We start from the raw sequence: 10,673 nt of genomic DNA on the forward strand, positions 1-10,673 counted from the left end.
TATAATATTTAATGAGTAAAAGACTAAAAATTAAATAGAATAATCACTTGATTCCTTCTACAAATTTTGCAGTTACACGTTAGGGGGCATTTTTAAGGAACAAAGATATCTTTAGTTTTCAGTTTTTACCAAAATATGTAATAGGAGTGAAAATACTTAATTAAAAAAAAATATACGGTAAAATGTAGGGGCCCCTAAATTGGGGGCCTAAAGCTTAGGCTTCAGCGGCTTTACCCAAAAGCCGGCCATAGTAACTACAGGTTTGTGGAAGTTGGCCTCACGCAAAACCACCTACTGTTGCAGCTTCTAAATCTATACAGTTGGACGATATATTTTTTAATCAAATTTAACTCAAGATTGATTATATAATTGTGTCTTAATCTCTGCTACGACAGTACATAACTATTCTTATAGGAAGTAGTCTTTTGTTACTAATTTTTTAAAAAATATTGCAGATTAAGGCAGAATTATGAGAAAATTTCAGAGGTAATGGTAATATTTCCACTTTCTTATATTATTCTTTTAATTTCAAAGCTATTTGAAAGCTCAATTAAAAAAAAATTTATGCAAGGTAGTTTGACTCGGCACAAAATTTAAAACAAAAAAATAAGACTTTTGAAACTTGAATTTGTATAAGCTTATAGGGTAAAAACTTTGTTAGGACATAACATTTGCTATAAAAGCTTCTCATTGAAGCTAAAATAGATAAAATAAAGAATTTAAAATTAAATTATTTCTAAATATAAATATGTATCATTCTTTTTGGAACATATTAATAAGAAAAGTATATCACATAAATTAAAAGAAGAGTATATCTTAATTGTTCGAAAACTGATGAAAAGTGTGTTGCGGAAGCCAAATGTATATAGTGTGAATGAGTCACAACTACTATACCAAAAATTATGACAACCACTAAATAATAAACAAGACAATAAGACAACAATAAAAGAATACCAGAATTTACGAGGTTCGGCCAATTTTGCCTACTTCCTCGGACACAATCAATATTTTATTCCACTCCAAAATTACAAGTGAAATAATACTAAAAAGAGAAGATACAAATGCCTTAAGAAGATAAAAGGCAAATGAGAGGTGTAGTAAATGAGAGGTGTGTTTAAATCCTAAACATTAGGCCTCCTTTTATAGGGTGAAATTCTCATTCAAAATTGTCATCCAACGATGTGGGACTTTTGACAATATCAACAAATCTCCACCTTGGCAAAATTTCACATCTTCAATTTTCTCTCAATAACAAATTTTGGTTGTGTCTTCATCTTCAATCTTTAGTGTTCAACAATGTTGATCAAATCCAAACAATGTTGAAACTTGACCGCAGTCACCACTTTTGTCAGCATATCAGCAGGGTTCTCCGTAGTATGAATTTTCTTCACCGTGACTCCACCTTCCTCTATTATTTCTCGTACGAAATGATACCGAACATCAATGTGCTTCGTCCTTGCATGATAAGCTTGGTTCTTCGTTAATTGAATAGCACTTTGACTATCACAAAAAATTGTAATATTTTTTTGTTCAATACCAAGCTCCTTTAGCAACCCCTGAAGCCAAATTGCCTCCTTCACAGCCTCTTTAATAGTCATGTACTCTGCCTCTGTTGTAGACAAAGTAACTGTTGACTGCAAAGTAGACTTCCAACTAACTGGTGCCTTTGCAAAAGTAAACACATAACCAGTAGTTGACCTTCGTTTGTCCAGATCACCCGCAAAATCTGAGTCACAATATCCAACTACAGACCGATTGCCTTCCTGCTCAAAAACTAACCCAACATCTACAGTACTATGAATATACCGTAGAATCCATTTCACAGCTTGCCAATGCTCCTTTCCTGGATTATGCATATATCTGCTAATAACTCCAACGGCTTGTGAAATGTCAGGTCTCGTACAAACCATTGCATACATCAAGCTACCAACAGCATTTGCGTATGGTACCCTTGACATATACTCCTGTTCAGTTTCATCCTTTGGCGACATAGTAGTACTTAGCTTAAAATGGGGAGCAAGTGGCGTACTAATTGGCTTAGTCTTCTTATCTATGCCAAAACGCTGTAGTACTCTCTTAAAATATTCTTTTTGAGATAAACAGAGTTTCTTTGAACGTCTATCTCTTATTATCTCCATGCCAAGAATTTTCTTTGCCTCACCCAGATCCTTCATCTCGAACTCCTCCTTCAGTTGAATCTTCAATTTATCAATTTCTTTCGAATTCTTGGAAGTTATCAACATATCATCAACATATAGGAGAAGATATACAAAGGAACCATCATTAAGTTTGCGCAAATACACACAATGATCGTATTTGCTTCTCTTGTACCCTTGCCGCAACATAAACTTGTCAAATCGCTTGTACCATTGTCTAGAAGATTGTTTCAATCCGTACAATAATTTTTCAAGTTTGCATACCATATTTTCTTTTCCAGCAACTTTGAATCCTTCTGGCTGAGTCATGTAGATTTCCTCCTCCAAGTTTCCATGTAAAAACGCAGTTTTTACATCCATCTGAACTAGTTCCAAATCCAACTGTGCTACCAAAGCCAACATAATTCTAATGGAGGAATGTTTTACAACTGGAGAAAATACTTCATTGTAATCAATTCCCTCCTTCTGAGCATATCCTTTGGCCACCAATCTTGCTTTGTAGCGAACATCTTCTTGGTTAGAAAATCCTTCTTTCTTTGCAAATACCCATTTGCACCCAATTGTTTTCTTTCCCTTCGGGAGATTGGCCAATTTCCATGTATGATTATGATGAAGAGACTGCATTTCTTCATTCATGGCAATCCTCCACTTATCTTCTTCTGAACTTTGGATTGCGTCTTTATAAGTGGTAGGAACACCATCAGCTACAATTGAGGTTGCACAAGCAACCGTCTCTATGAGACGAACAGGTTTCGTTATTGTCCTTTTTGGCCTGCTGGTTGCTATTGATTCAAGTTGTTGTCGAGGTTTCTGAGTTGGAATCTCCCTCTCTACTGGCTCTTCTTCCAGAGGGTAATCTTCATGAGTTTCCTCCTCTGCTTCTTGTGTAGGAAAAATAAATTTTCCCTCAAACTCCACCTGCTTTGATGCACCACCAGTTTGTTTGACATCTTCAACTGTCACCTTATCTGTTATGGCAGATTCATCAAAGGTAACATCTCTGCTGAATATAATATTCCTTGTCTCTGGACACCATAAGCGGTATCCTTTGACTCCAGAAGTAATCCCCATAAATATAGCCTTCTTTGCTCTCGGATCCAATTTTGACTCTTTCACATGATAGTATGCAATTGAGCCAAACACGTGCAAAGAGTCATAATCTACAGCAGGTTTTCCATACCATTTTTCAAATGGTGTCTTGCCATCAATAGCAGCAGATGGTAGACGATTAATGAGGTGGCATGCATATGTAATTGCCTCAGCCCAAAATTCTTTGCCCAAGCCAGCATTGGACAACATACACTGTACCTTCTCCAGTAAAGTCCGGTTCATACGTTCTGCCAGTCCATTCTGTTGTGGTGTATGTCTGACAGTGAAGTGTCAGACGATGCTATCATTTTCACAGACCTTATTGAAATGATCATTTTTGTATTCACCTCGATTGTCCGTGCGAATACACTTGATCCTCCTGCCTGTTTGATTCTCCACCATCGTCTTCCATTTGAGAAAAATTTCCAACACTTCATCTTTCCTCTTCATTGTATACACCCACACTCTTCGGGAAAAATCATCAACAAAGGTTACAAAATAGTGCTTCCCACCCAATGAAGATGTTTTGGAAGAACCCCAAATATCAGAGTGTACATAATCCAAAATGCCTTTAGTATTATGGATCGCTGTACCAAATTTAACCCTTGTCTGTTTACCTTTGACACAATAGTGCTTCCCACCCAATGAAGATGTTTTGGAAGAACCCCAAATATCAGAGTGTACATAATCCAAAATGCCTTTAGTATTATGGATCGCTGTACCAAATTTAACCCTTGTCTGTTTACCTTTGACACAATGCTCGCAAAACTCCAAGTTGCAAGTCTTTATGCCTTTTAACAATCCTTGATTAGATAGAGCTTTCAAGAATTTCCCTCCAGCATGTCCCAAGCGCATGTGCCATAGCCTGGTTACTTCTGCCTCTTTGTCATCATTGGATGTCACTGTTGCTGTCCTAATAACTGTACTACCACGATAGTGGTACATGTTATTGTTCTTCCGATTGGCCTTCATTACCACTAGTGCACCGGAGCATATTCTCATCACTCCATTTTCTGTAATGATTTTGAACCCTTTTGATTCTAGGGCTCCCACAAATATGAGATTCTTCTTCAAACCCGGTACATATCGAACATCTGTTAATGTTCTGATCATTCTATCATGGCTCCTTAATCTTATTGAACCAATGCCATATGAGGTAAGAGGGCTGTTATCCGCTGTGTGGATGACTCCATATTCTCCTTCTTGAAAATTTACGAACCAGTCCTTGTTGGGACACATATGATAGCTACAAGCCGAGTCCATCAACCATATGTCTGATGATGTTGATAACTCTGTTATAACTAATGAGAAGTCTGAATCATCACAATCAGCTACATTTGAATCCATAATGGCCTTTCCATTGTTATGTCTGGCCTTATTCTTCAACTTCGGACAGTCTTTCTTCTAGTACCCCTTTTCTCGACAAAAGGCACATTCATCTTTGCTGGGTCTAGATCTCGACTTGGATCTTCCCTTCTTAGTCCTCGTTTGATTTTGAGGACGACCCCTCACAATTAGTGCTTCTCCTTCTCCGCCCTTCTGTTTTTCTCCCTTTCTTTGTTCATAGCTGTACAAAGCCGAACAAACTTCTCTGAGAGAAATTTCGTCATTTTCATGGAGTAGAGTAGTTTCAAGGTGCTCGTACTCATTAGGAAGTGACCCCAACAACATCAAGGCCAAGTCACCATCATCAAAAGTTGCATCCATATTTTGCAAATCTATGACCAACTTATTGAAACTGGTAATATGTTCATTCATTGTGGTACCAGGAATATAGGTGAAGCGAAATAGTCTCTTCTTCATGTACAATTTATTTTGACTGTTTTTCTTCAAAAATTTATCCTCCAGTTCTTTTCATAATTTACTTGCAGAAGTTTCCTTTGTGTATGGATATTTCTGCTCTCTAGCAAGGTAGGATCGAATGGTACCGCAAGCAACACGATTGATAATTTTTCAATCTTCTTCTCCAATAACATCTGGTTTCTTTTATTCAATGGCAAGATCTAGCCCTTGTTGAAAAAGAACATCTAGAACCTCGCCTTGCCACATCCCAAAATATCCTGACCCGTCAAAAATTTCTACCGCAAATTTCGCATTTGACACAATTCTTGTCATAAGCGAAGATGCCAACGATGACGTATTATTGACACTTGATGTAGATTCTTCTTATTTATTGTCTTCCATTTTGACACAAATATTATTTAGTAGCTGACGACACAAATCAAGATTATTTTCTTTCTGGTGTGGAAGATCAGACTAAGCTGCAACCACAAAGTATACTCAGACAGAACCTTGACTCAGTTACCAAGATAGATCTTTTCTGATGTGGAAGATCAGACTATGCTGCAACTACAGAGCATACTTAGACAGTACCTTGGCTATGATACCAATTGTTGCGGAAGCCAAATGTATATAGTGTGAATGAGACACAACTACTATACCAAAAATTATGACAACCACTAAATAATAAACAAAGCAATAAGACAACAATAAAAGAATAGAATTTACAAGGTTCGGCCAATTTTACCTACTTCTTCGGACACAATCAATATTTTATTCCACTCCAAAATTACAAGTGAAATAATACTAAAGAGAGAAGATACAAATACCTTAAGAAGATAAAAAAAAAAAAAAAAAAAGGCAAATGAGAGGTGTGTTTAAATCCTAAACATTAGGCCTCCTTTTATAGGGTGAAATTCCCATTCAAAATTGTCATCCACCGATGTGGGACTTTTGACAATTTCAACAAAGTGGAGTCGCATTAAATAGGATGAAACTGAAGATTAGAAGAATTAATTGTAATTTAATTTGCAAGAATTGATTTCTGGTAGAAAGCTTAAAATTACATCCTATATATTAATTACATTTTAGAAACATTCCCTTCAATCCTCTCATGAAATTGGATATAGGATCAGAGGGAGAAAAATTATGACTACTTCACGAATTTTTGTCCTTCTGAGTTGTTTGATTTTCGTCTTTGTATCACTAGGTGAGTAATTAAATGAATGAGAGGTGATTTTTGCTTAATTCTATGATTTTGATTTGATATCGAAGCAAAATTTACTAAATATATAACCAAAGCTCATATTTTATTTTCTTTTATCGTGCAAGTGCTTAATCCTGCATGTAAACATTTTTATATCTGATCAGAATATTATTTATTGCTAATTTTTTTCCTGTTATTTTCTAGGATCAAGAGTTAGAGGGACGAGAAAATAAAATTTATATTTAAGTATACGCTCTGTGCTCGTCATTTATAGTAAAATTAAAATTGTTTACCTAATGGATTGTCATTTATATTTAAAAATCTTTATATTAAAACAGTTATTGTGTTTTGTAGGAAACATTATTATGGATGGTGCTTTAGCGATGATAATTGTAATAATTACTGTGTAGACCTTTATCCAGAATCTTTTAAAACGAGTGGCGAGTGTGATTGGTTCAAATGTGTATGCACCTATTGGGATCTTTGGCCTAGTAAGATGCCCCCGTTAAAAAACAATTAAGTTATACATATACTGATAATTTAAAATAAAATAGTTATTAATGTAATTTAATTAACTATAGCAAGTTATTAGTTTATTTCCGTTTCCACATCCATTCCATATTTGTATTCATTGTTTACTAATAGGATCTTCCGGTATAATCGAATGGTAACCGAATAATTTCAAATAGTTGCAAACAAATTTTGCATGGGCTCTTTGTCGAATGAGTTTGTATTCCTCAATTCAATCTTTAAACTTCTGATATTTAGAATAACTTGCTGGCGCACCCCCTTCATTCACCTTTCGTTCCCATATGCATCGACTTTTTCTAAACCGACACATCTCGATTCTCCCTATTTATTGTTGACGTAGGTTTAGAATGCCCCGCTAATTGATTAAGAGTTCAAGGCAGTGGTATAGGTACAGGGCTTAACCTATAGTGACGTCGAAGGCTCGGTTTTATTATTCAACTTATTATATTAGGTTTGTTTTATAAAACATTAATTGTTGTCCGTATGTAAACTTGACATGGTAATTTAAATTAAATTTTGTTGCTATTAATACACAAAACTTAAACTCGGGAATGAAAGGAAATAGCTGAATAGCTGATATAGTTAACAAATTTGAAGCGGAGTTTGCGTTTTGTCTGGAGTGATAAATGATATTAACAAGAACTTTAATACAAACAAAATAATGTGCAATATTAAAGAAAATATGGACATATTATTTCATACCTTGTCTTGGGATAACGAAAAGTGGTCGTGCAGCATCATTAGGCCTTTTTTTGTAATTAAATGCTTTAGGAAAAATTAACTATCTTAAAGTGCGTCAAGATTATCTTCATTAACTACTCCCTTCGGTCCACTTTAAGTGATTTTTTAACCTTTTTATTGTGGTTCACAGTATTTGATTTTTTCAGATATCAAGAAAGAATTAACTTCTTTTTTTCCAAAGTTGCCCTTGGAGTAAAGAGCCTAGGTAGTTTGTTATATTTCCAATGAGCAAATTAAGGTTAATATGGTCAATTTCATTGTTAATTAATGCTAAAAGGTCAATTCCTTAATATGTGAAAAGAGCAAAAAAAATCACTTAAATTAGACCGAAGAAGTAATTATTTGATACTCTGAAATATAGAAATGTTAACATTTTCATATAGCTCTATATATCTAAAATAATGGAATATTATGCAGCGAAGGTGTGTTAGCTCTTTGAATGAAATTTGAGCTAGCACAAGACTGGAGGAATGAAGCTCTCTGGACTGAAGTGTATAGTGTATTAATAATACACAAATCACAGTTAAATTGAACATGAAAATACGAGAGGGGTGTGAAATGTAGCCTTTTAAAATTTTAGTTGACTGCAAAGAAATGTTAGTCAATTAGAACAAGTAGTTAAGCAGAAGCAAATATATAGCAAAAAAGTAAAGTGCATGAAATAGAAATGACACACAGTTATATTTATATTGATTCGGAATCAATGTGGTGTTTTAATCCTATCACAGTCCTAATATGGGGAGGGGCATGATTGACACCTAACCCTTACTGCCCATTGAGTGAATTTATCTAGCCAATATTCACTTTTGCACTGACATGCAATTAACTAGTAATAAAGTCTTCAAGTATTATTGTCTGAAGTAATAAATTAAATGTTAAAATATCTGTAAGCCCAACCAATTGTCAAGTCATGAGCTTTTAATTGAAATTTGATTACATAAATCTTCGAAGCATTCTTTGAGAATAACATAAATGTCTCAAATAGATAAAGAGTCCGAAAAAAGCTTGATGCCATTGGATAAATCAATGGAGCCTATCAACTGACCTCTAGCTTTATGCCCTGTCACCTACGTCCTCAACATATCTAAGCGGAGGAACAAGACTATTTTGGGACAAACTTTTACAATGGAATGCAGTAATATAATTTAAGAAATGTATTTAATTAACACTGAAATCTGAGAGCTGAAACTAAATAGTAACATCTAAATCATGCACTAATTATGCTTTGAGAGAGTTGAAGAAGTGAGAAACACCCAAGACTTGCAAGAAAAACAATGAAAATTGAGTAAAAGGATTGAAGAATAGCTAAAAAAAAAAAAAAAATTAGTGCTATCTCAATGAAAATGTTCATTATTGGTTTGGAAAAACTCTCTTTGAAATATTATTTTTTATATTTACTTATTATTTAATAAATTTCTTTATCTTTCAATTAATGGGGTGAAACTAATTGTTGCTAACTAATCATTGGAGCAACACCTATATATATAAGGTAATTTTTTTGAAAACTAGTATACAAAATTCTTCTAAATCATTCTTCTTTCTCCTATAGCTTCTTATAGGCTGCGTTTTTCTTTCTTGACTTTCTGTTGTTTTTGTTCCCAATTTATAACTAAAGGAGTTTGTTGAACCCTAAGAAATATGCCTAATTTTATACTTTATTGTATGGATGAAATATTTTTAAGGATAGTGTTTTGAGCGCGCGAACCTGCTAAAATCGAGCTTTTTCACTCGATGTTCAGTAATTGTATTGGGGTCCAGTCAAATTCGAATTCATGTCGGGAAGTCCCATGTTAGGGAAAGCGCTCCCTTACAAAGGTGGCTTCATACCTAGGGCTCAAAGTCGAGATCTCTGCTTAAGAATAAATGAGTACTTACCATTCCACCCCAATCTTTTTAGTGAAGTACTCTATTGTTATTAAGTTTGAAAGGCCATTTTAGACGAAATATCGCAGATTCAGGCACAACTATGAGGACTCACGGATGTAAATGGTATTGTATTATTCTTCTAATTTTTACGTACACGACTTAAAAGCTTAATTAAATCATTTGTCTTAATTGTTCGAAAACTGATGAAAAGTGTAGTCGCATTAAATAATATGAAACTGAAGATTAGAAGAATTAATTAGAATTTAATTTTGCAAGTATTGGATCCTGTGAGAAACTAAAGCTTAAAACTTCTTATATATAAATACATTTAGAAACATTACCTTCAATCCTCTCACGAAAATGCATAGAGGACAAGAAGAAGAAATCATGACTACAACACAAATTTTTGTCATTTTGAGCTATTTGATTTTCGTCTTTGCATCACTAGGTGAGTAATTGCATCTATAACCAAAGCTCATAATTTATTTATTCTATAATGCAAGTGCTTAATCCTGCATACAAACATTTTTATACCTGATGAGGATATTATTTATTGCTTTTTCCGTTATATTTTAGGATCAAGAGTTGTAAGGACGAGAACATATGCATTGTTTATACAGGAAATTCAAAGCTTTATTGATTATAAATTAATTACGAACCTATTGTATTGTAAAAAAAAAGTAAAAATAGCACGGGCTAGCCAGTTTTTGGACTGGTAATTGAAAAATAACCAGTGTTTACAAAGTCATTGAAAAATAGCCACTATTTTGCTGCAACACGGACCGGTCCAGCATAATATACTGAAGATTGGTGCACATGTGTATGAACTTCCATCATATTATGCTGGAACTCCAACACGCGAAAAGTTCCAGCATAATATACTGGAGATTGGAGCACCTGTGTATGAACTTCAAACATATTATGATGGATCAGTATATTATACTGGAACTCGAACTCCAGTATATTATGTTGGAAGTTCACATGTAAAAAATTCGAACTCCGGTATATTATGCTGGAATATTTTTCGGATTTTGAACAGTGTTTTTGTTCAGATTTATCTTTACATGAAAAGTGGCTAAATTTCGATTAATTTTGAAACTGTAGCTATTTTTCAATTACCATTTACATCTGGCTATTTTTGAATTTTTCCCAAAAAAAAAACTATCACTTTTAAAAGGTAGAACCGAGAACGGAGGACCAACACAAATGAAAATGGTAGCAAAAAAAAGACTTAAAATTTATGATAGCGTTTAGTTTCCTCATTATCCATATATAGATAAATAAAAGCGACCTTTAAGTATACG

This window comes from Nicotiana tabacum, chromosome 13, assembly GCF_000715075.1.
Source record: "Nicotiana tabacum cultivar K326 chromosome 13, ASM71507v2, whole genome shotgun sequence".
NCBI classification, from domain to species: domain Eukaryota; kingdom Viridiplantae; phylum Streptophyta; class Magnoliopsida; order Solanales; family Solanaceae; genus Nicotiana; species Nicotiana tabacum.